General features: G+C 35.0%; 1 pseudogene; it reads right to left on the bottom strand.

Annotated features, from left to right (window-relative positions):
• Positions 1-7,202: 7,202 nt before the first annotated feature.
• On the bottom strand, positions 7,203-12,780 carry LOC100781881 (protein BCCIP homolog; annotated as a pseudogene).
• Positions 12,781-22,722: the final 9,942 nt, after the last annotated feature.

The following is a 22,722-nucleotide window of genomic DNA, read 5'->3' as shown; positions in this document are numbered from 1 at the left end:
ATAAATCTAAATAGCATACGTGTGATCACTTAGGACAAGGAAAATAAATGCAAATAAAATGATATCTAACAACCTGTCAAGTCCACTGAGTAACAATATCAAAGCCCTTAAATTTCCCATGATACCATAAAGTTTCCATATTAAAAATAAAAAAATATAGTATCTAACAATATAGAATAAAGCTCCTATATTTTAACACATATCTAGCTTGCTAACAGAGAGTATATAACCTGTTAAGGAAAAAAAGGAAAAAAGACTCATAGTAGTGCCAAAAGAGAGTTTTGCTTTGCGACCATTGAGGAGAATGGTGCATGAGAGGAAGGCATTTGCAGCTAAACGACTAGAAAGTGCATCAAGGAAAGTATACAAAGAAACCAATGCTATAATGAAACTAGAAAAATTAGAAAATACCTCTCTGGTAGCACTCCATATCTCTTCCATACATGGAAAAAAATTCCTGGTGAGATGAATTAGCAGCAATAACATCCCCAATAAGAACCTGGTTTCCATAAGTCATATACAATTACAAACTCAGAAAGATATCAAACCTAATTTTAAGTAGGTAAAAATTCAAAGTCCAGCTACTAGCCTGTAGGCCAGGCCAAAATGCTTGAAGGCTTGTAAGTTGCCAATAAGTTGCTCTTCCTGTCCTGTCCTCATATCAGCTTCATGGTACCTGCATTAGGCCAACTAGTCCATGTTACAACTATAAATATTTTTTATGTAATGTATAACTATAAATTTTTTTTAGGTACTAGAATTTATCATTGAAAGGTAAATAACGTTTTATTAGATCGATGCTTTGGCTGCAAGAAGCAAAATCTTGCTTACACTGAACATTAACAGTTTATTAACGTCATGATATTGAATATTCAATCAAGTACATAAAATTTGTAACACGTAGCACTCCCACATTCTGTTTTGCATCACATTCTGCTTTGCACTTCTCTTCAACAAATCACCAGCTTATTCCTTGATGTTGTTTATGAGTAGTGTACATGCATTGGTTGTGACGTCTAACTGGAAAGTCATATCCTGTATGAACAACACATTTAGTTAAATTGATTACATACTTGTATTGATGAAATTGGAGGATCAAGAAGATTATATATAAAATGAGAATTTTTAAGACATTTTTAATATTGCGTGAATTTCATAAGGTGAACTCTGAGTAAAAGAAGATTCTGAGTAGAAAATTGGTGCCAAAAAGTCATTTTTACTGGGTGAAAAAAAACATAGAAAAATAAATACACACACTTGGTCACTTACTGGGTATATTCAATATTGATTTTAGCACGAGGGAAGTGTGAAATAGCTGCAAATGCATCTTTTGACCTGAGGAGGGTGTTGGGACATGGAGACCTTGAACAGGAATCTACCACTTTAACGGGAAAATGATAAAGCAAAACAAACTTGTTTTTAAACTATTAAGAACTATATCTTTTCATTCACATAAAAGCATGTTGAAGTTTCCTTTTATTTCCAGCTTTAAAAGCATAATAACTTAGGATACCACTATGAAGCATTATCGAATTTATGAAATCTTTGATGAATATTCATATGTTGAAACTGGCTTCCATTCTACACCAACTGTTTTTGTATTTTGTTTGTTTTTCATACATCTTCCACTATCTAGACAAAGCTCCAGACCCCACAGAGAGTCAGGCGAAGAGGTAGTAAAAGTTGCACAATCTTTTCAGAACACATAGAATAAAGTAATTTATAATTGATAAACTACTAAACTAGCAAACCAAATAAATTTCTTCTTCAACTTCATATCAATATAGCCTCTGTGCATTTCATTAGTGGACAGTTAAAAATTTAATTAACAGCGCAGGGAGTTCATATTCCCAAATTGCAACACTTAAGGGCCACATATATAATGACTGTTACAGAAACATATTTCCATTCAATCCTTTTTTAAAAGAATTGGGTTAGAATTTGATGCCATGTAATAGCATATGGGCCTAAGAGCAATAAATTTTAAAGCAACCATATATATACCATGTTATCTGTTAGAGAAGACCAGGCTTCACCTGCAAATCCATTTTTTTACAAGTTTGTAAAAGAAAATAGTATAGGGAACCAACCAAGAGAATGTCAACTCCTTCAAATTCGTCCTCCCGCATCTCAGTCAGAGCCTCTTTGTAGTTAGCTGGGTTCATCTGATAACTTTTGTTCAGCCATGCCAGATTAATGAGCAAACCAACAATCAATAATGTAAAACTGATTACACATATAATAGTAAGTTCAATTTTGGATGCATCTACATATCTCCATCACTAACTAAATCTTCAGTAATTTCCAATGCAAGCTGGCATAAACAGAAAATGAGATAAGAAAAAGAAATGGCAAGTAAAAAACTTACATTGTTGTATAGGACATTATAGAAACATGCTGAAAGCCTTCAACATCCAAAGCTGCACGCAGTGCTCCTACCCGACCATCCATCATATCACTAGGACTGACAACATCTGCTCCAGCTTGGGCCTTTTTGTAAATTAAAGAGACAAAAAAATGTTAGTGGTGTTATAGAGAAGTGTAGCAAGGAAACCTTAGAGATCGGGAACGTACAAGCATATGATGATTTCCTCAGTATACTCAACCATTAATTTCCCTAAAACTCATGGCAAAAAATTTACTTTCTGATAACTACAATGAAGCATCAGTTTTTTCATCTGGGAGTTGAGACACCAGGTAGAACCCATTATTACATGAAACAAAATACATCCACAAACAAAGGAAACTTATTTGAAAGTTAATGAACATTTCAAGGCCATACTCTGCCATGCTCGTTCAAGTAAGCCAACCTCATCATATCTTCGATCCACCATGCTCTTCATCTGTGTCCTGGGGAAACAAGTTCTCCGGAAGAGCAACAACCTGCAAAACAAATCACCTCACAGATTCATACATCGTCAATTTTGGAATGGGCTTTTCTCTACCAAAAATCCTGAAAACATTTGACTTAAAGGAATCAATGGCACTGGACGCCGAGCCGAGCCTACTTGAGCGCGTTCCTCAAATGTCGCTGCTTTGAGCTCGAGTCAATGATGACTGTTGCCATCTTGAAGCATATTAGGTTGTGGACTCGGTTGACGAATGCAGCGTGAGGCGAGCCCTCCTCTCTAGCGTAAATCTCCTTCAACTGCTTCATTGCCTTGGTGTGGTTCTGGCGGCGGAGTGTGGTGAGTGCGCGCTCACATTCGAGCTTGATTATGAAGTAATCGAAACCCTCAGATTGGAGTGTGGCCAATTCGATCTTCCTAGGGTTGTCAATGGAAACATTGCACGTGGTGTAGGCGTCCGGCGAGGTGGCAACACCGTTGGCGGTGGTGGCCGCGAGGGATTGTTTCGAGTATGGCGCAGGGTTTCACTTTTTGTGCCCCATCGACGATTGAGTTCATGAAAATCCAAATCGCGTGCACAAAAACACGTGCGTGAATCCGCAAACGTGCCTGTGTATAGAAGCGATGCAACAAATGAAGAAATAGAGAGTGAGCTAACCTAGATAAGTGTAGGAGCAAGTGACTAAGTGGTAGGCGAAGACGGTGGAAGATTCTAGAAGGTGGTGAGAAATAAAAGAAGAAGAATCGTCATCGTTGGAGCGGCGGCAGCCAAGGACGGCGTGGAGATCATCACAGAAGTGGGTGATGCTGGTGGCCAAGGCAAGAGAAAGCGCAAGAGGCTGAATGGGCTTTAGGGATTTCAAATTGCACGCGAAGTTGCAATTATGTAATTAAGCGGAAAAAAACAATGACATTTTTGTGTATAAACCTGTTGTTGTTTACGTTGCTCCTAGTACATTCTAAGGCGGTTCCAAAGAACCGCCTTAGAATGTGTGTCATAAAAAGAAAAATTAGTCTTCTTAATTACAAAACTGCCACCGTGTGACATTCTAAGGCAGTCACGTATAACCATCTTAGAATGCACGTCGTAAAAAATCAATTTTTTAGTAGTGATTCTTCAAAAAATTCACTTCCAAATAGAAAGTAAGATAGTAGTAATAGAATAAAAAATAAAAAGAAAAAGAAAAGAAAAAACTAAATAGAAAGAGAAAAAGAAAGAGAGAAAACTTTTTGAGGAAAAAAATTAAGGAGTGGGTGACTTGTGTCATGGTCAAGGGATTTCTTTTCTTACATAGAAAAGATTTTTAGACATTGTTCAAGGTCGGACAACAACCTCTATTTTTCATATTTAAACACTTTCTAGCTAGCTAGGGTCACAAAGTGCCCAAATACTCACTCCAATTTCCTTAAATCAAATCAAATCACAATTTTTTCCAACACACCTTTATATATGAGGCAATTTATAGTCAACAAACATAGATCTTGATGTTGTATTGTTGATGTAGCACCACTCCCACTACTGCATACCCTCAAAGGGGTCAAAGCATGCATTGTTAAGTCAACCAAGTAAACATGTACATAGTATAATGTTCAAGACATAATTTTCTCATTAATTCTCATCTTCAACAATACATATAAGCTCTCTAAGTAATAATTTAAAGCAGGGAATTGAAGTCACATATAATCTCATATTTCCTCAGTTAATCAATTTAAAACATAGTCACGGATGCTTCAATTCATGCTATATCATCACCAAAAATTATACAACACATAGACAATAAATTAAATTCCAATCACATTATAAAAACTATAAAACATAAAAAGGCACTTCAGTAGTTGGCTATGATTCTGGCTCAACCATTGATGACTCTTTTGCCTTTTCTTTTGAGGTCTTTAGGGTATTCTCTAAGGAAAGTAAAACAAGGAGAAATGTAAGGTACAAAACATGATAAAATAACATCATCATATGATATAGTGGTCACTTGGCTGCAAAACACCTAAACTTCAATTTGTTTCATGTTTTACAACTATATTGTTTTTTGAATTAGTATTAGTATCAAGTTTTAAAAAAGATACTACAACTTCTTGAAAGAAAAAAAGTAAAGAAATTCATAATAAGAACCATTGAGTTAAACATTCAAGGACTGCAAACTATAAACCAATAGGGAAATGTACAGATTTGACACCAACTTGCAGATCCAGATCCTATAAATTTCTCTTCATAAAGTCCTGAGGTACAAAATTTGTTTTTAATAAGACTCTTCTATCCTATCTTGGACTTCAAGAAGCTCTAATTGACTCTATCATACCCTAATTTCGTCCGGGGATTATTACTTGATGACATGCAACCTTTGGTTAGCCGCTTTGAGATACTTGGCGTCCTTTGTTGCACAATAAATGAAGTCCCGAGACGTCTCGGAAATCAAAAGGAAGCAGGCTTGCGCAATCCGTGAAATTCCGTAATGTGACGGAAATTGAAAAGAGGTGTTTTGCGCAATCCGTAAGTTTCCGTAACTTCTTCGAAAGCTAAAAAAGAGTAAATACATAATCCGTAAGGATTCGTAATCTTGCGGAAGAAAAATAAGTATCGTTACGAAATTCGTAAAGTTTCGTAACATTACGGAAAAAGAATTACCAAAAAATAGAAGGGGGTGCATTTAGTAAAAAGGGGGGGTGCAAATAGCAACCAGGCCCACTTGGGCCCTCTAGAAGATTCCTCCAGAAGGTTGTTGCTTCTGGAGGAAGCAACCTTGCTCGCTTGGGCGAGCTGGGCGGCAAGCTTCTCCCCTATTTTGCTATAAATACGGGGAGAAGTGAAGAAGAAAAGGGTTCAGCCCCTTAGGCACTTCTCTCTCTCTCGAAATTGCTGAGGAAAATTAGTTCCGTGAAGAAAATTCAAGCCGAGGCGCTTCCGTAACGTTTCCGTGAGAAATTACGCGAAGATTCTCGACCGTTCTTCAAGATTCATCGTTCGTTCTTCGTTTTCTTCAGTCTTCAACGGGTAAGTACCTCAAACCGAGCTTTTCAATTCATTCTATGTACCCGTGGTGGTCCACATTTTGTTTCATGTATTTTTATTCTCGTTTTCATTTACTTTTTATACCCCATTTTGACGTGCTTAAGCCATTTATTTAAGTCATTTCTCGCTTAATCTAAAAATAAAATAAATTTCCACCGATCGTTTGAATTGTATCATCCGTTAATTTTGGTTAAAATGAATTCCGACCGTTCGGTCGTGCCGTAACCACGTTGGAAATCAAAAAAGAGGTAAAATAATAATATAATAAACAAAAAATACCTTTTAGTAAAATAAAAGCAAAAGATCAATCAGACGTTTTCCGTTTGGGATTTCTCATTCTTAATTGAATTGACTAATAACTAAAGTGAAACTAAGGCTAAAATCAACTCGCCTAGTCAAGCTCGTCCACAAAAATAGGTTTTTGAAAGTTTATCATTTCAGTTTCTTACTAAGTAAAAGGATCACTTTTAAGGTCCAACGCCTTAAAATGATCACCCTTCAAGTAAAAAGAATCACTTGATTCACGCATAAGAAAGAATTACGTAGGTCTGATTTCCTCTCCAAAGGAGGGTACGTAGGAGCAAAAACCCCGCTTTTGTCGACCTCAAAAAATAAAAAGAACTAAAAGTTAAGATAACACAATTTCCACAATTCTGAAAAATAGGTTGTTGTCCTTCGAGACAAACGTAAGAGGTGCTAATACCTTCCTCAAGCGTAAATACAACTCCCGAACTTAGAATTTTCATTTTGACCGGTTTCCTTCGGTTTTTCCGACGTTTCCCACAAATAAACGTTGGTGGCGACTCCGCGCATCTTTCCTCCTTTGGAAAGCGCACCCGAGAGCCTCGCCCTTGCTCGCCCGCGAAGGGCACGTTGCGACAGTCTCAATGCACAAAACCTGGCAAAGATAGCTTTCAAAATGCATGCTTAGGAAAGTATTAAGATTTTATCTGTTAGGAGAGAGAAAACACCTTAACACTTGAAGGATTATATTTAAGGGATTTTGGCACAATTTCGATTATTTGGTAGTGCTCTATTATGTTAGTAGTAGTAGTGCTTAATTATGTTATGAGCAATAGTGCATTAGGATAATTTTGTTAGTACTCCCTATGCATGTGTAGAGGATTTTGTTAGTGGCTTTTGTCATGTAGTGAGCGCATATAACTATATGTATGCAGTGTATTGACAAAAGGGAAATAAGAATATAATAAAAGTTTTCTCTCTAAGTCTTAAGCTTTTCTACCTTCTTCTCTCTGCTTCTGCATTCTGCATTTATGCTTCTATTCAAGTTCATAACAATATCACATGATAAATAATAAATTATCCTGGAGCCTTCAGGTTTCATTTATTAGAGAAGCTAATTCTTGATGAAATGTTGGAATTTTGTCTGCTTCAACAACTATGATCAATCTCGTTGGTCTGTAATTCCTCAACTATAAAAACAGAAACAAGAATAGATTGTTTAGAATCCTTGATAAAGAGACTCTTATCCACTTCTACAATATCATTTTAGCAAGAAACTCTAATGGAAAGAAAATTCAGAATTATTACATTACAACTTAAAAATGAATTAAAAACAATTGTTTAAATGTAATGAAGAGCCTTATTCGTTTAAACTAGAAGCAAATTAAAGTTTAAATCATGTGTTATTATATGGCAGTGGAGAGAAATGAGCCAATCAATCATTTCCACTGGTATTGAAATAAAATTCTATGTGATATAATTGCTTTGTTGACTATTAAACAAAGGCACTACAATTTAGATGGTAACTAATAACACTACTATTTCCCTTAACATCAAAGCTTGTCTAAGATCCTCAAAACAACCAAAGAAAAGCACATGAAACAAACTTCAGATATAACGAGATATCCGATGTGTCAATCTCTAACAAAAGACCCCCCCCCCCAAATAAAAAAGAAAAGAAAACTATTTGTTGCTACCCACGACACAAGGAATTAAAAAACTTGATTTCGTCGCCAAAAAGATGGATGGGGAAAACTATTTGCTAACCCATTGTGTCCATCATTTGTATTCAATTGCACTTTACTTTTTTGTCATAAAAGAAGAATGAATAGAAAGGAATATAGAAGCGAAAGTACATCTAACGGAGGATAAGGAATGCTTCTGAGAAGTAAAGAAATTAAAAAGAATAGTGTGCCTAGCTAGGTGGCCCAAATAAACAAGGTTGCCCACTATCAGTGATAGAAACTACTAGAATATTGAACTTGATGGAGCTTCTTTACAGGTTTTGTGTTCACTATATTTGACAATTCTGTTCATATCAAGATAAATTCACGAGCAACTCATGAAATCACACATTGAAAAGAAACAAGTCCTGTGAAACTCATCAAGCAATTCATCAACCACATGAATTGGAAACTTGATAGTTACCCAATTAAGCGTACAATAATTAATACACATTTTCCATATGGAGCCCTCTTTCTTCACTAGAATTACAAGACTAGAATAAACACTAGCATTGTGCCATATAATCCCCAAATTCAGTTTCTCCTTCACCCAATTAAGGGCACAATAATCAATACACATTTTTCATATGGAGTCTTCTTTCTTCACTAGAATTACAAGACTAGAATAAATACTAATACTATTAATAAACAAAGTAGTAAACATCACAACCACACAAAAAGACCACATAGCCATGATTCTAAGTTGTAGACAACATGTATATTTCTTTCAGTGGTATCACTATGTATTCTAAATTACATTCAGAAATTGACAAAAAATTTCAGCAAGTTAATAAGAACATGACAAAAATGGTAATTGAGATTGAAGAAACATAAAACTTGCCTCATAAGGTGCAAGCTGCTGACTTTGCTATAGAAAACAGAGGGACAAATTATGTTAACTGGAAATTATTTTGGAAAATAATCAGTAATCATAACAAAATAATTCAAAATGATGCCAGGAAATATCAATGCCTTGTGAAAATTTTATCCTCAATCTTTATATATATTATTGCTTCATCACTATCAATGCTCCATTTTCTTTTCTGTTCTACATTCTTGAGCTATATTATAACACCCCAAAAAAAGTAAAATGTCAAGATACAATGACAGTGGAGCATAAACACATAAGTTAGAAATATAAAAATAGAAGGGACACATTACAAAGCATACATACCATGTAAATTTTGGTAAGTATTATATAATGCTTAAACTTGAAGGAATTTTGGAGCTCTTCCATCGCCAGTTAAATGCAACACAACAATTTAAGTTCTTAATAGACAAAACCCTCCCTAACAGTCAAACAGAAACATGTAGTAACATCTAACCTCATATTTCGTGTCCCATGACACTTCATCAAAAGGGCATCATAAAGAGGTGACAAAAACTAGGGAGGAAGGTTCACCATGTGCTGCGATACCAGGAGATCTACATCACACACTTGCTCCCCCAACAACAATCTCAACTAGTCATCAACACCCTTCTCTTGGCGCTATGCTTTATGGAAGAGAAAATCCTTAACTATCGCAATATATTTATGCTCCTAGGCAACAAAAGTATTTACAAAATAATTGAAAAATAAGTTCATAAGCAAAGTTGATACATACGTAAGAGAACATGAGTGAGTTACCTTGTATCTATATAAATTAAGAGCAGTAACAAGAGCGAAGAGTCCTTCATCGTCATCATCCTCAATCTTAACAATAAAGGCTACAGTGGTTTGTGCTAAAATCAAGTCTACAAAGGCAGTTAAATCCCGTTCCTGGCCGTCAAGGAATGTTTGCAGCAAGGTCTTAGCTCCGGGAAAATCATTAGGCTTGGGATTGAAAAATGAAAAATATGCTTGGACAACTTCCTAAAACAAGAATTAATTTCACTAGTTAAAAATGTTGAATTGGAAAACACATTAGGGATAGGATAAGAGGTCTCATGTCGAAATCCTCGTCGGATAAATCTTCTTGGACAACTCCCTTGAACAAGAAGTATATTAGTTAGTTCAAAGGTGAAATAAAAGCAAATTATGATTGAGAGAGGAGGTCTTGCATAGTCAAGTTTCATAGCGGAGAAGAGGGTTGGGGTAGGGTTTGAAGAGTGACGCTGTGTTGGCATAGAAGAGAGAGATGTAATACGAGTGAGAGCGCGAGCAAATGGGGAGAATGCTGTGGCTTCTTGCGTTAGAGGTTGGCAAGCCCACGCTGGTGCTACCCTCATGATGGAGCCCAACAAATCCCTAACACTGATAATGCATTAGGTTAAGTCCCAAAGCTTCCACAACCTATGTGACCTAAACTCCAAAGGTCACCTTTGGATATTCTTACGAAAGTAGTCAGGGTCTAGCTAGGTTTATGGATGAATCAGTTAAAAGTATCTCATCCAATCACGATGGTTTTTGTGAAATTGTCTTAGACAAATATCATTTTAAGATGGTTTTTGCCACCGTCTTAGAAAGCTACCATTCTAAGACGGTATTTGTAAAACCATCTTCGTTGAAAACCTTATATTTACAAAATTGCCACCACCTTATATTCTAAGAAGGTTTTGTAGGTGTAACATCCTATTTTTCGTAAATAAATTAAAAAGTTTTTTTTAGTTAAAAATTAGTTTTAGAAAATGATGAGGTTTTTATAATTAAATAAATAAGGAGAAATAATTGTATTAAAATAATGGTTTGAAGGAAGAAAAAAAAAAGATATTTGATTTATTCATTTGATAGGAAATAAAATAGAGTTCCTTTTATAAAATAATAAAAATAAATAAATAGAGTAAATAATAGGTTGTGAGTATCCTAGCTATAAATAGAGAATAAAGACATGTTAGGTCAGTTCACTACTAAAAAAAACACTTTTTACTATGCGTGATCTACAATGGTTATTATAGACCCAATTTAAAAGGTGGTGTGGTGGCATTTTTGTAATTATTGTAAAAAAATTGCATTTTACAACTATCATTCTAAGATGGTTATTAAAAACCGCCTTAGAATGTTATATGCAATAAAGTTTACAACGGGTTTAAGTTAAAGACCATCGTAATTGGGGAAAAAAACAAGCATGTGCGAATAGCAGAACCTCAGCTCCCACCTTGCATTGAAGCCCCTCATCGTTACAATTTGAACCCTAGCAACTGTTCGTGGTAATTGATTGAAGACTTAGTCATTTGAAACCTCGTACCCCCTCTTCGAACCCTAGCCCCTTTTCGTCATAATTGGTGAACATTTGAAACCACATAGCCCCACTTCGTTGTTCTTCCATTCAACCCGACGATGTGGACGACTCTTCCCGGCTCACAGTTAATTTGAATCAAGGAGTGGCACTTCGTGAAGATCAGGGCTTTCTCCACGGTACGTTAGTCACTTACTTACTTAGCCTCGCAGTTAATTTGACCGATATAAAGTGAAAGCTTTGACACGTTAGGGATGATTTGATATCATTTTCAACCTTGGGAAGAAAAAATGAAAACTGCTTATGAGCAAGGAAGGCTTGTGCTACTTCAAAACTTGGATCCATCTTTATCTTCATCCGAGGTACAGGTAATAAGAATTCCAAATTTTTTATGGATTACATGGAGAACTAGAATACAAATCCAGCATAAAAGGACCATTTAGAGTTAATGTGTTTGATCCTGTTGTGGAATGGTTAATTCGTGACTTAAATCCATGAATTGGTGCTTACTTGTAGTTCTTTCTAGATCATATTAGATTTGGAATTTGGAATAGAAATGATCTATTTGCCTTTATGCAATTTCAATTATGGATTTTGATGCTTTTGAATTTGTGCATTTTCTTGACTTTATAGTGGGGTTCCTTTTTTATCTCTAATTTTTAACTACTTTTACAGTGATTCTTATGGTGGTTTTGTTTCCTTATTTAAGACCTTATATGAATGCAATAATGCTAAGAATTTGGGCACTATATCAGAATGCTAGAAATGAGACAATGAAAGCTATGAGTGAGGCAAGATGCAACCCTTTTAAAGAGTTTTCCGATCTTAGGACAAGAATAGAAACCATATGATATACAAGGTAGCCAAAAATGGAGAAAGGGAACAAAGAAAGCCATGAGGGAGGCACACCCCAAATACTTGTATAAAGTAAGATGTATTAAGGATGAAGAAGAGAAAGTTTTGGTTATAAATTAGGATATCAAAGAAGAGAATTGTTTTTATTAGTTTTTCAATTAAGGACAACGATTGACTTGTAACATGGAAGGACTATAATTCCAAGAGGATGAACAAAGTCTTACAATAGCATTCAGGTTAAGAGGTTAAAGAAGCTCTTAAGAGGATGGGTAATGGTAAAGTTATTGGTCTTGATGGTGTTTCTATAGAAGTTTGGAAGTGTGTGGGTGAACAAGGTATCATTTGGATCATTAATCTATTTTATGAGATTGAGATATATGAAAATGCCAAATGAGTATTGGTTGTTATTCTTTAGAACGAGGGTGATATTTAGAATTGTGTAACAAAGGAATAAAACTTATGAGAGTTGAAGAAGATCATTAACAAGGAACACAATAAGAAAATCATTAACATCACTCATCAACATCACAATAAGAAAACTTATGAGGGGTTTAGGTTTAAAGTTGAAGAAGGAGCGAGCATGAGAAGGAAGGAGATCTATGGGACGATTCATCTCTCATTAATGCCTTCGACCAAGCTATTTCTACTTTCAACATTCTCTTCATAACCCTATTTTTCACTCTTCAAATTCGGTCTTAATCTGAGAATTTCGTTGTTAACTAATTTACAGAAAATGCATAGCAGCGGAAAACACAATGGCGCCACCACGGCTCGATTACAGAATGGTTTACATTTTCGTGATGCAGTAGGACGGAAAGTAAGGGTCCCCACAGTGCACATGGGAGCTGGTGTTGACGATCAAACTTGAAAGAGCACAAGACATTTATGACAAAGCGTGCAATAGCTTTCGCTAATTGGGCAAAGAGGCCTCCCATTTGCGGCAATGCAAATGCACCTCCTCTTTCCCTCATTAATTGAAATCGCTGCCCCATATCAATCGATCTCTTTGATAATGTTTTTTTCTTGATATATATATATATATATATCACATGTTTTATTTAATTTGTTTACTGCTGGTGTTTGTTCATGGCTTAGGCAGAGAATGGGAGATTGTCATGAGCTGGGCATGGAAGATCTCACGCTCCTTGAGGAAGAAATGGACAAGGCCGCCAAGGTTGTTCATGAGCGTAAGGTTAGATTAATTATATGTTCATATTTATACACTAGTTTTTGCTTTTCTCTCACAAGTATATATATATATATATACACACACTTGTGAGAGAATTGTTTTACGGAAACATAATTTTTTAAAAATTTTCGGAGTAGTATTAGGACTAGCTAGTACATTCCTATCTTTTGTTTTACATGAGCAATCATGCTAGCTACCCTGTGCATATGCTATTTGAAAACAAGAGTAAAGATCTTAAATTTTGTATATAAAAACTTGTTTGTGCTGTGTCTGTAGCACTTATTTGGTTAGAGATGCATAGCAGCACTATTATCTCGTATTTGTTATATTGAAAGAATATTTAGTAACTTTTTATTCAAAAGCCAAATTTGATTAATTAATTCTTTTGGGACAGAATGGAATGCAATATGTAGTAACTTTTTATTCAAAGGCCAAATTTGATTAAGTAATTCTTTTGGGATGAAATGGACTGCTTATTTAATTTGCTATGTTATCAATTGTTAAAAATTTTAAATATACTTTGCAATAGAGGTTACAACTTTTGCAGTAGCATACCTTGGATAATTCTAGTTTCTAGAGTTGAATTACCAGGTTCGAATCCGGCAGTGGAAAACTGTTTTGAACTTTTAGTTTTTTTTAATTGCTCTGAAAAGTATAAATGTATGTATTTGGTATTGCATCATCAACATGTTTTTTTTTTTAATATCCAGATGGAAGCTCTCATTTATAGCTTGCACTTTTTTTCCTTGAATTCTTCAAAACATGATGCATGGCTTAAAATGGTAATTGGTATGGGTGATCATTGACACGCAACATAAGCTAAAATGAAATATAGTGTTAGTATCAAAGATGATATATATGCATTATTTTGGCCAATGTTTACAAATATCATTTTGAATTATGCAAGGATTTTGTGATGAGAATTACATGGCAATCACTAATAGATATGTTGCCTCACACACACTCTTCCCTGCTTCTAAATTTTAGCAGTGATAAAGAGCCATAATTATCACTTTTTCTATTTTGAATTCACTATCTATCCCTAGTGTTTTTCTTGCCCCTAAAAAACTTTGTCAAATTTGGTATTACCTTTTTTCTCTTCTTAATAGTAAAAGGACTAATATGTCAAGCTGCAGGTGAAGCAGTTTTCTGAAACTTTGCTCCCCTTGCAGTTTATTTATCAACAATTTCTTATATTATAGTTTGTAACACTATAGAGTCTTCTGATTCCTCCCTTTTTTTGAAACTTGCTTCCAATATGCTATTTATTTTATTCACATTAACTTGCATGATATGGAATTATATATGTTTTGAGTGGTTGAATGCATAAGCTAATTACCTCATTAACTTGCATGTTATTTATTTTTTTCACCCCATCAAAATTTTTGTCACAAGCTTGCAATCCAAGAGCCAAGCATGGCAAATGGAAACCACCATTGACCCTGTACTGGCATCACTCAAAGTTAATCACTTTTCAATGTTCCCCCACATTCCAGACCCCTTCTAGATATTATTTACTTGGCAGTTGATGGGTGCTGCAATCTGGGTTTTCTGTTCAAAGGTCTACTTTTGGAGTTTTCTGCTCAAAGGTCTATGATTTTAGGTAACTCTAAATTTGTTCCAATCATTATTTCAGTCACAACATTATTTTTTTGGAATCTTTGTGAATAATTACATTGACTATATTTGTCTATAATTCTCTATAATATTAAGGATTAAAACAAATTTAGAGTCACGATGACAATTTAAATTCTTGTTATATGGTATCAACTATAAAGTGAAACATGTTGGAAACTCCAAAAGTAGACACTACTCTTTGTCCATATTGTTTTAGGTTTAAGAATTTGGCATGAAATTTAGAAATATATCATTATTATTGCTCAGGATCGTAAACACGCTGGTATGTAAATTTTTTTATACATGATCTATGAAATATTTGGGAAAAAGGTGATTTCATTCCATTCCATGAATCAATTGGGTACATTAATTAGGATCCTTAAAAAAAGGAAAGAAAATTAAATTCTATCCCAATACTAGACAGAAATCTGCAAGGCTATAATTAGCGGGATAAATTTCTACAATTAATCCTTAAAATACAGATTTTCCATATTTGAGATGATGGTATTGTTGCTCTAGGGGAAATAAAATTGTTTCTTATGCCATTGGATGTTTTCTTGCTTCCTGTAGATACTTGATGATGATGGTATTGCTGCTCCAGGGGAAATTCTTAGGCCATATGACATCTATATCAATAAACAATCACCGATTGATACACGTACTCCAAAAATAGGACCAGCAAATTTGCCCGATAGGTTTGTATTTTTTTAAAAAATTTGGTTTAAATGTAGGAAGGTTATTGTTGAATATATGCTAGATCACATTTTTTCTAATGTTTTTCTTTTAAACAGTGCATATCGGTCCAATGCACAATCATTCAATGATAATGGAGGAGAAGTAGTTGATAGGGTGGTTCTATGCTCTGATAAGGATAATAACATGTGTATCAAATTTCTAATTCGTCACACTCGTATGCCTGAGGTAAAGTCTTTTTGGTTTATTATGAGTTAGTGCTATTGGTTTAAGGAAAAAAATATACTAAAGTGGTCAAGGGGTCTAGAGCAGTTAAAAAAGGTCTTTATAAAATATACTAAAGTGGGCTCCATGGATGTTTTGATTCCATACCTTCATTTTATAGATGGCACTATCTTGTTTTGAGTTGAATGCCGATTCTTTTTTGAATTCTCTTGTGTTTGTTTGGTTTGGAATTATTTATAGGTTAAAGCATCTTTCTCATTATGGTTTGACAACTGGCAAGTATCAATGTGAATGGGCGGTCTTTAGCTTTTTACTCTTCTGGTTAGATGTCAAACCCTTCAATGGTCTCTTAGTCTCCTACCTATTTAGGATTCCTTCTTGGCGGCAATATTTGAGTTCACTTTTTTTTGGGGAACCTATTATTAGGAAGAAATAATTGGAAGGGGCTTCCATTTCTTTGGGCAGTCATATCTCTCTAATTTTGTGGTCCCTATTTATTATTCTTTGTATTGTCTCTCTCCTTTTTACCTTTGATATTTTCACGAACAAAGCAGAAAATAATGATGACATTTGTTAGTTTTATTGACTTTGAAAATTAATTGACCATAATTTTTAGCATAAATTTATAGACAATCATGTTTATATAAAATGAATTATCTGTTTTGACCAAGTCAGAATATTTTTCTGGTCTTGATGAATGTTGTTGCTGTTAGTCTTCGTATTGCCCAATTTGGAATTTTGTTAGCTAATGTTCTTTGGAGTTTTCTATAAGATATGGAACCATGAGAAGGCTATACTGCTTAACAGTTTTGATAATCATGATTTTCCCGACGAAGGAATTCCTAAGCTCTGCCTTGTAAATGAGCTTGATGATAGCTTGCTTCTTGATGCTTCATGTACTTTTCTCTATTGTTTAATATTATTCATTTTATTCTCGAATTATTGTAAGAGTATTTAATATTAGAGAATCTTATGATGTAGCTGATGGAAACATTCAGATTTGGAAGGACTATACTCTGAAGGGTAAACAAAAACTTGTCACTGCATTTTCTTTAATTCATGGTCATAAACCTGGCATGAGGAGTCTGAATGCAGTTGTTGATTGGCAACAACAATGTGGCTATCTGGTATGTGGTTGTTCTTTGATTATTTTTGGGAATGTGGGATATCTCCCTCTACCCCCAATGTCCTAAAAAAGTCACTAATTGTTTCCTTATATTGTGATGTTAATGATTTTCTTATTGTGTTCCTTGTTACATTTATACATATACTAGTATGCATCGGGTGAGATATCATTTATTATGCTATGGGATGTTGATAAAGAGTAGCTTGTTAATTCTAAATCTTCATCATCAAATTGCAGTGTCTCAGTGTTGGTAAGCCTCATCTTTGCATGATGTGGTTTGTGTTGGTAATTCTTATGTCTGCTTTAGTTATTTTGGCATGACAACTAAGCTGTTTTTCAAGACATTTGAGCCAAATATTGTTTGAGGTTTGACATGCCAATTACATAAGATGTTTAATGGAACAATTTGATTTTGTAAGTATACAAGAAGGCAAAATTTGAGATTTCTAGTTATAGGTTAGAGTTGAGTGTCAATTTGCCTTCGTGTGTCTATCCTTCCCATCGGATGGAGCTATTCTAAATTAGGTGATTTGACATTTATCTAGTACCTTCACTTTGAATTTCCACCTAACTACTATTGGTTTGAACCCACCATACTTTTTATTCCTTTTTCTAAGTATGTTTTAACATGAATTAGCATATCAAAGCTTCAAAAAGTTGACTGCACCAATCCATTTGTTCATACCTTTGCAACGAGGCTTCTTATATGAACATGTATTTTTTAGTATCTTTTTAAATATAGTTTGTTGTACTTGTGGAGGTCCTTGAAAAATTAAGAAAAATATTGGTGGTAATTGGTAAGAAAGTAAGAAACAAACTATAATACTAACTATGTGGATTGCTTATGATGTGGTTTTCTTATGAAAATAACAATTTTAGTTGCAGGTATACATAATCTTTAGTATTGATTTTCTCTCTTGATTGTTAGTTTTATTTTGTTTACTTTGACTCAAAACTCTTTCTTATATACTTATATAGATCAATTGTAGGAACTAGGGTTGTTTTTTTATCCAAACAAATCGTATAATCTTTAGTATTGATTTGAAACACTTGGACCTATTGTGTGCAGCTCTTAATTACCTAGGCCATGTTTGATATCCACTCACACCACAGCATCACAACATCAATAGACTATGGCACACCAGGGGATGTCCTAGCTACTAAATTTGGATGGCTTGTAGTACTAGGCCTTGCAGTCTATCAACATCATATCCTTTATGGTATACGAGTTGCATATATCATTTGTAATATTGGAGTGTGAGTAGGGAATTAAGTATATATAGATGCGGACAAAAAGGTAATAAAATTGTTGAATGTAGCCATTAGATCATAACTATATGTATAGCTTCTTTGTGTCAATGATACAAATTGGAAATATTTAATTATGTTTTTCTTACTATACTGCTACCTATTAAAGCATAAACTAACTTGTTTTAATGATGTGCACATTAAGATTACTTTTTCATTGCCTTTACTCATGAACAAAAAGCAAAAAAAAGAAAAAAACTTACAGTTCTATATCGGTTATTATGATAACCGATGTAGAATTTTCGAAAGTTTACGACGATTATGATGATAACCGATGTAGAATGATGATGATACTACAGCGGGTTCATATGGAGAGCCGATGTAGATTGTCCATGAATCTACAACGGGTAGCAACAAAACCGATGTAGATTGGCTTGATTCTACGATGGGTTGTTCGACACAACCGATGTAGATTGCTAATGAAACTAAGACAGGCTTAGCTCCAGACCCATCTTTGAATGAAGCGCTTCTACATCGGTCAAACAACTGTCGTAGTAGGGTCTTGGTCTTTCAACGACGCGGGCTACGACATCGCGTTATAACCGATGTAAAAGGGGGGTTTTAACTGATGTAGAAGGGTCATTTTGTAGTAGTGGTTCTCAGACTCATAATAGCATTTACATCTCCTCTTTCTCTTAATTTCTTCTTCTCTTTTCCCCTTCCAAAACCCTTTATTTTTCCCGCATACACTCAAATCTATCTTAGTAAAACAATGATCTCGGACACTTTAACCGTTGGATCGTCATGATATTTCAGCCCCAGGTTTGAAACTTATTTCCAAGAATTCTCACCGTTGAAAATTGCGAAACAATGTCGAAGCTGAGAGAAATACCCTTCGCATTGTAACTTTTTCTCTTCCCGCAGAAACCCAAAACTATCTTAGTAAAACTACAATCCAGGTTCTGTTAACCGTTGGATCTTCATGAAATTGGGACACAGGATTTGAATGCCACTTTCACATGTTTTCACCGTTGAGATTTGCAAATTAATGTCTTTGGAGGGAGAAATACTCATCGCGCGTAGATAGTGGAATGGAGGCTTTAATCCATTCTCCTTCTCTCTAACGCTTGAAAACCCTATCAGAGCAATCAAAGGAAAAGCTTGAGGAATCTCAAGAAACTACTAGAGATATCACTATCATTGTCACAATACACACGTGAACCCGCTTAGAGGTAAGGGATGAGTTTATCACAATTGGGATTAGAATAAACATGTGTAGGGATCCTTAGAGGATTAAATTGAGTTTATTTTGGGATGTTTATTGAACTTTTTTCCTTTATGATTATAAATACAATATTGATGTCCTGATGTGAATTAGTTGATAAAATTGAGTTCTCTTGGTGTTTTCGTTTTTTATACCTATGATTTTGATATAATTATGCGAAATTATTTGAGGGGTTTTACTTCTCATGTTGTGATAAACTGTTATATTGAGATTCTGAAATTGTGATTCAAATTATGAGTATGTGATAAATTGAACCTGTGATGAAAATCCATGTGTATTAAGATGTGTGTATTGAGTTGTGAGTTATGAACTGTGCAATCACACAATTGTAAGACCCTTTAAGGGCGATGAGTATTGTGATGGGATCCATTGTGGGAACCTGACGAGTCTAATCACAAGCGCGACGAGTTAAAATGATTTTGAAAACAATTGAGTAGTTGTGTGTATTGCATAGTTCATATGTAAATTTTATATGATTTATGAGGTGTGATAATATGCTACTTTGGGATTATACCATTATGATTGAGACCGAATATATGTGATGAATTGAGTATGTATTGACTCGTAATATATATGTGCATTGAGATGTTGTGTGCATTGAGTTGTGAGTTATGAATTGCAAAATCACACGACTGTAAGACCCTTTAAGGGCGATGAGTTAATGCTAAGACTATTTATGGGAGACAAGTTAATGCTAAGACCCTTTAAGGGCGACGAGTTAATGCGCGACGAGTATTGTGATGGGAACCACTGTGGGGACCTGACGAGTTTAATCACAAGCGCGACAAGATAAAACTAATTTGAGAATAATTGAGGAGTTGTGTGTTTTGTACAGTTCATAGATAAAGTTTGTGTGCTAAAATATTTTCTGGGTTGAACCTGAATCAAGAGGGAGAGGCCCTGACTGACTCTTCGGAGTGTAGGCATTGGGGGTAAATACACCTGATTTGAATGCTCTTTTAAGCCTATGTCAATCCCACATGGTTGGAGCATTCTTGCAAAACAGTGTGACCCTGACTAGTCTCCCTATAATTTTACCTAGTGAGAGTGACCGGACTTACTAGTGTGTGGTTTGTCTTGTCATGTACTCCTAGGTGCCCAATGAGGTTTTTCACTAACATGGTACCACATTGAATATAAAATTGAGTCTTAGTGTATATGTTGCATAATGCTTGTGTATTGATCGATATTGACTGACTTGGTGATATTGTGTTTTGATCCTTGAGTACGTGAATGTTGTGAAAATGAATGAGATGCGTTGTGCTGTGCTGTGATGTTGGGCGACAAAGTGGTGAAATGACGTGAGCTATGTTTAAGTAAGTTTTATTTTGTTTATATGATATTTATACATACATGTTGTCTTGTTTCTCTCCATTAGTTATGAATGTGATAACTCACTCCCCATGTGTTGTTTGTGTTTGGATCCTGTGATGATCTCAAACTTTGTGTTCGTGGGAGTAGATGACAAGGTGAATTGCTTTAAGGAACCTCATGCTGAAGAACGTCGAGACATAATGCTCTGATAGGATGTGACATTGGGGCATGAGTTTTGTTTAATTACATGATGTTTTGAGCAAAAAATGTTTCTGACAAGTTTATCTGGTAATAATGAAGTGAATGAGAGCCTTTTACCCTTTTGAAAGGATTTTATTTAAATGTGTTTTATAAACTTTTAATTAATTATGATTTCTTATTTCTTTTATTATTAGTAAATTTATGTGTGGGGTAGAGGGCGTCACAGTAAGAACCGACATCGAAGGTGCGTTGCAAAAAAGTATTTTTTTTTAATAATGAAGCTATCAAGATTATACAATCAGTTCATGTTCTATCTAATTTTAGGGATAGTAGACAATTGAACAAACTTTTGAGATAAACAAGGAAGTTGTAGATAATTGTCTTATCTTTCAAACAAGATACAAATAAGCTATATTGAGTTAGTATAACTCCAAATATATCATGTACACTGTACAGAGGTCATAGGAGCATAAAAGTAAATGAAGGATTTAATACCCCTAGAACTTAAGAAATGATATATAGACTATAGGTGTTAATAGACAATTGTTATAATAGGAAAATGATATAGAATTTGGATTGACTGAATTTTGTACTACTTAGTCAAGTGTGCTTAAGGATGATTTTGATTGAATTATGTTTGGGAATATTGTTACTTGTGACTATGAACATGTTTTATGTATATTGAAATGAGTGTGACATGTAATGTATGATTCTTATGTGCATGAGATGTGGATGCCATGGTACATGAGTAAGATTTGAAATGTTTAGAGAGCTATTAGTTAGTGAAAACGACTAACTTTTGTGTATTAAACTTGTGTATATTGTATCAAACTTCTCCAATTTATAGTTGTTTTGTAATATTATAAGTACTTTCTATTAAATATAGGTAATAGATAATTTATACTTTTGTTTTGTGTGTTTAATAATCAATTTCTCTCAATTTCGGGTTAATTAGGCAAATTGGCAAAAATGCTATTTTTACCTTCTCGCTAAGCCAATCTTCTAGCTTAGCGATCATTCGCTATGTGCGACACTCAGTGGCTAAGCGCGAGGAATCATCCAGAAGAAGATGAGCTGTCAGGTTCGCTGAGTGCACCGCTCCAGGTCATCAAGCGCACCACTTCAGCTCATCCGCTAAGCGAGAGAAGCACGCTAAGCCGAAATCCACTTATGCGCGCTAAGCGATTTATATTTGCGCTAAGCACGTGAGCACGGACCAACCCACCTATTTAAGCTTGAAATCAAATTTTTTAAGGGGAGTTTGGCATTTTTCTTCTTCAGAAGCCTCTGCATGCACGAGAATCTGGCCTTGGCTTGAAGCTTTTGCATGTTTAGGAAGTTCTAGAGAGAGAAAGGTCCAAGTTCCAGAGAGTTCTGAGAGATTTTGTTGTGTGAAGATCTGCAGAGATGAGAGCTCAAAGTGGAAGCCGTTCTGAGAGCTTGAGATGAGTTTGTGAATGATTGTGAGATCTTAGAGGAGAAGGAGACATCCTCACCACTTGTATTTTTGCAATCTTTCATCTTGTTCTTCTATGTGTTGTAAAGGAGGTTTCCGGACTATGGAAAGCTAAATCCTCTATTGGATCTTCCCTGTAGGTACCTGATGTAAATATACTTCTATCTATGTAATGATGTTTTGTGTGTTCTCTGTGCTATTTGCTTTTCATTCCAGTATGCCTTTACCTTGATCACGTAGATGCATGCTTGGCTAGGGTCATTCAACAGTGGAAACTGGTTTGATTCTAAAGTCCTTGATAGTACGGGGCTAAGTTGTTGTACTGTCACGAGGAATTGAGGTACAAGAACTTAGATGTGTATGTGTGTCTTAATGTGGTCCTAGTCGAGTTTAGTCTTACAAGAGGAATTTGTGGACGAGGCTTGATCAGGATTAGGCTAGGCTATCATGAGGAATCGGGGTCTAGCAGTCCAGGAGACAACATAGGAATACATGAGCATTGTTAGATAGAGAACATCCATTT

Source organism: Glycine max, chromosome 11 (assembly GCF_000004515.6).
Source record: "Glycine max cultivar Williams 82 chromosome 11, Glycine_max_v4.0, whole genome shotgun sequence".
NCBI lineage: Eukaryota > Viridiplantae > Streptophyta > Magnoliopsida > Fabales > Fabaceae > Glycine > Glycine max.
The sequence above is the reverse complement of the archived record's forward strand: the minus strand, read 5'-3'. Positions and strand labels throughout refer to the sequence as shown.